Below are 4,996 nucleotides of genomic sequence, written 5' to 3'. Positions count from 1 at the left end.
CAGCGCTCTATTCAGCTATAATTTTTATATCTGCGTGAACGCTGAAAGCCACAACACCAGAAAAGCTTTCAAAACTAAAAGTGGCCGAAGAAACAAATTTGTCGATTGCACGTCGTTTTAAGAACATGGTACCGTCTAATTGCTCAAAATGGTATATTTTGCATTTGGATGTACATTTCTATCCATGCAAAGCACAGGTCGCAAAACAACTGAAGGCATCTGATCAATCACAGTGTCATAGATACGGTTCGTTGCAACAGAGGATTTGGTTAGGTTAGGTTGGGTGGCATGTGTCCTTTGAGATAGCCATCAGTTCCGTCGGAAAAACACTGCAGGAAGGCGGAAGCTGAACAATATGCCTAACTGTTCGGAATACACCCCGCCACCAACTATTATTTCGAGCTTTGATCCGTCTGTGAAGACATGGATTGATCCTCTTTTCCTGACTGTGTCCATTGATCCTTTTTTCTCCAACAGAGGATTAGCACGCGCACAATTTCCCGTAGAGAAGATGTCGTTCGGTCACTGAGATCATCCGACATGGGCCATTGGACTTTTTTATAAGGCTACTCGGATGACCGTAATTATGCGAATAAATCCCAACCTTTGGATTACTTTAAAATCAACACTTGTCCAGTTATGGCCACTATACATATGTACATACGCATGTGAACAAGTAGCCGAAAATATCTCAAAAATTCAACGCTTGAAAGCAGTCCTGAAAGACAATGAAAGGACACGGTAGATATAGCAATAGCCACTTTCAAGCAGTTTGAAGTAGCGACCAAGGAACGCAGGAACAACTTTTCGCCTTGCGAAACTTTCAGTTTAGCTGGTATTGCTATAAAAGGAAACGCTTACGGGCCACTTCCTAATGTGGATTCAAAACCTGTATTGGCCTACATATGTGACATGTAGGACCGAATCGAAAAATTACCAAATTGAAAAATAAATTACCAAATTACCAGATTTGAGAAATAAAGAAAAAAATTACCAATTTTGGTTGATTTGAGATGACAAGCTTTTTTGCCACCTGATAGAAACTAAGCGAAGAGCAACTACATGCCTTGACTGCAATATTAACAGTAAACTTTATTTTTAAAAACTGTAATTCATTTGTCTCTTAAACCTACTTACATTTGTCATACATACAGGGTGTCCCAGAAGTAACCTGCCAAACTTGAGGAGAAGCCAGGTGGGGTGGTGAGCTCCCTGATAAGTAAAAATTTTTCAGGTAAAAGTGTCACCGTTTTTGAAATATTTAAATTTTTTTGAATTAAAGAAAAATCGTGCCTTTTCATGTATTTTCTTTAACTGCATCTACAAACAAGGCTATACTTAGTAAATTTTTTATGTAAAATACTTCCAGATAGTTGCTTTCCCATATTCAAATGCAGTGTAGTAAAAATATGTTAAGGAACCATTATAAAATTAGGACTATTTTGGGATTTTTAACCTTTTGATATTGTGTTCCCCTACTTTGACTATCTCTGGTGAAAAAAGGTGTACTGAGATATAACATTACATAAAAAAATGCTCATTTAATAAATATTTCAGAAATGTGCCACTCCTTCTATTTCAAATAGAAAAAAAAAACAGTTATAGCCGCTTTTGTGGGTAAAGGACTGAGACAAGCAAGAATGTATTTAATAGATTTAAATTTAAGTTGGTCTTGTAACCGACCAATGACATGCTAAATAGTACAAAGGGACATTATTACTTGCTCCTGACATTATTTTGTGTTACTTACCGAAAATAATGAAAGTGGGTTTTGTGAAATTGGATCCTTCGAACATTGTGTTATTAATACTTTGACAGAGAACACGCAGTATACGTCGCATGAATATGCGGATATTCACCTAATTTACGGTGAAGCTTGCTGTAGTGCCAGAGCTGCTCAAAGACTCTATGCGGAGCGATACCCAAATCGTCGGCATCCGTGTCGTGAAGTATTCGCCCGGACCCATAGAGAAATATATGAAGGTAGTGATTTTTACACCTTTCTTGTTTGAAGCCATTCTTCTTTTAACTATCATTTTTAACTTTTTTTAGGTCGCATATCTGGAAGGCGTGGCGGTGAGACAGGACTTCCTGCAACGGTAGATGTTAAAGTTGTGTTAGAGGAAGTGGAACTAGATCCATCGACTTCAGGCAGAAGGATGGAAAGACGGACAGGAATACCAAAAACTACAGTTCAGAAAGCTTTAAAATACCATCCCTACCACATTCAACGTGTTCAGGCTCTACAAGAGAGAGATTACCTGTCGAGGGTTAGATTTTCCAGTGAAATGTTGCGAATGCATGATTCAGACCCCAACTTTTTTAATAAAATAATTTGGAGCGATGAATCATCATGCAAACGTGATGGTTATTTTTATTTACATAACCTTCACAGTTGGCAGATAGACAATCCTCACGAAATGAGATAAGATCGTTCGCAGTACCAGTACAAAATAAATTTATGGTGCGGTATTTTTAATTGTCAGATATTGGGACCTGTGGAACTGAAGCCAACGCTCAACTCCCACAGTTATTTAAAGTTCCTTCAGGAACAGCTTCCAACTCTTTTAGAAGATGTACCCTTTAACCTGCGGCGAAGACTATGACAGCAAAATGACGGATGCCCTGCTCACTACGGGCGTGAGGTAAGAGCACATTTAGATGAAACTTATCCTCGCCGATGGATTGGACGATATGGGCCAATCACGTGGCCCGCTCGATCGCCAGACCTGAATCCATTCGATTTTTTCCACCGGGACAAAATTTATTCAAAAATAATTAAAAACGAAGAGCATTTTCGGGAACAAATAAATGGAGCTGCTGCTGAGATAGCCCAATTGAGTTTAAGATCTCTAAAAGCTTCTTTTCTTAAAAGGTGCCGAGCTTGTATTAGAGTAGAAGGTCGCCAATTTGAGCATATTTTATCAATAAATGAATAAATTTTTCTTCAAACAACTCTTGTATATTCTATTTCACGTGAACCCATCCTTCACAAAAAATAATGATAGATATAGCCCTTGTTACTGGCTCTAGTCCGAATCCCGGTAAGTAACATAAAATAATGTCAGGAGCATGTAATAATGTACCTTTGTACTATTTAGCATGTCATTGGCCAGTAATAAGAGCAACTTAAATTTAAATCTATTAAATACATTCTAGCGTGTCTCGGTCCTTTACACACAAAAGCGGCTATAACTTTTTTTCTATTCGAAATAGTAAGAGTGGCACATTTCTGAAATATCTATTAAATGAGCAATTTTTTTTTATGTAATGTAAAGTTATAGCTCAGTACATTTTTTTCACCAGAGAAAGTCAAAGTTGGGGAACAAAATATCAAAAAGTTAAAAATCCCAAAATAGTCCTAATTTTATAATGGTTCCTTAATATATTTTTACTACATGGCATTTGAATATGGAGAAGCAACTATCTGGAAGTATATTACATAAAAAATTTACAAAGTATAGCCTTGTTTGTAGATGCAGTTAAAGAAAATACATGAAAAGGCACGATTTTTCTTTTCTTTAATCAAAAAAATTTAAATATTTCAAAAGCGGTGACACTTTTACCTGAAAATTTTTTGTTTATCACGGAGCTCACCACCCCACCTACCTTCTCCTCAAGTTTGGCAGGTTACTTCTGGGACACCCTGTATATACATATTTGCTAACGTTTCTTATTTTGCCGCAGATCGGTTCACCTTGTAGGTATATAAATCCATATGTGCATTGTAACATCTCTTATACTTATTTGCAAATACATACATATTGCTACATACTCACATAGAACATGAGAATACATATGTACATATGCACATACATGCTAGAACATAGCAATGACGAATGGGCTGATTATAAAGATTACAAAGAGCTGACCTAGCGGATATCCTTAACCCTTGGGTCAACATCAGGGCATGCGATTTAGTGAATCTTAACATTGGTAAAAAATTACCAACGTGACTACGCTGAACGAAACTCCCAGCGTAAGAAAATATTCGTTGGTACGCAACACACTTTAGTATCGATACGAACAACAGTTTCGTTCCCGCACAAAAGGGGTCTTCCCTTAAATTCGTAAAAGCCTCCCAAGCCTCGCAAAGCTCGTAAATTTACTCGTAAAAAGAACTGTTAAAATTTGTATAGGGCTCTATTTTTTTTATTTTTTTATTTGTTTTTCTTTTTATATTTTTTACAGTCTGCTAGACTTATATTACAAAAAAGATTTAAATTCTTATAATTAGATTTATATTTAAAATTTAAGTATTAAATATTAAATACAATATGCTCTACGGAAATTTTTAAATAACATTATTTCTTTATCACTGCAATTATTTTATGTCAATATAAAAGCATGCAATTTTCCGGAAGTTATGTAGACGGTTGGAAAGGCCGAGTTTCCAATCCGCGCTATACTTTTTGGGTTACTCCGTTTCTTGATATCTCCTGGGTGGTCGAAAAGGCCGAATTCCGATCCACCCAATCGCGCTTTCGTGACGGTTGGAAAGGCCTAGTTTCCAATCCGCTCATTTATTGTTTATTATCTAAGGGTTTTAATGTACTCTAGGTAAATAGTCGGAAAGGTCGAGTTTCCGATCCACCTAGTCTCGATATCTTGGTGGTTGGAAAGGCCTGGTTTCCAATCCACGCTATTGTTGATACATCACTATCTTGTAGGCTGCGTTCTACAATAGTCATATAGCAGCCGCTTGAAAAGAGTGATAGTATCACAATTTGTTATAGCCTCTGGTAATTCATTAAAGCACTTTAAGCCTTTATAAAGAAATTTTTTTTTGTCTACTTCCGTTCTATACTTCGGGAGTCTGAAGCTGTTATTCTCTCTCAAAAAATATGTATGGGTCTCATATATATATGGGAGATTATCGGTAAGACAATCCGGCAGGTTTCCCTTCTTAACATTGTACACAAGTTTCATAGCGTGGTAAAAAACTTGTTGCTTCACGCTTAGCCAGTTCATGGTTTCAAGCATACATCTTGTTGGT

The sequence above is a fragment of the Rhagoletis pomonella genome, unplaced genomic scaffold (genome assembly GCF_013731165.1).
Source record: "Rhagoletis pomonella isolate Grant_MI unplaced genomic scaffold, Rhpom_1.0 Rhpom_scaffold_00003, whole genome shotgun sequence".
Taxonomy (NCBI): domain Eukaryota; kingdom Metazoa; phylum Arthropoda; class Insecta; order Diptera; family Tephritidae; genus Rhagoletis; species Rhagoletis pomonella.
This window is presented reverse-complemented; position numbering follows the sequence as displayed.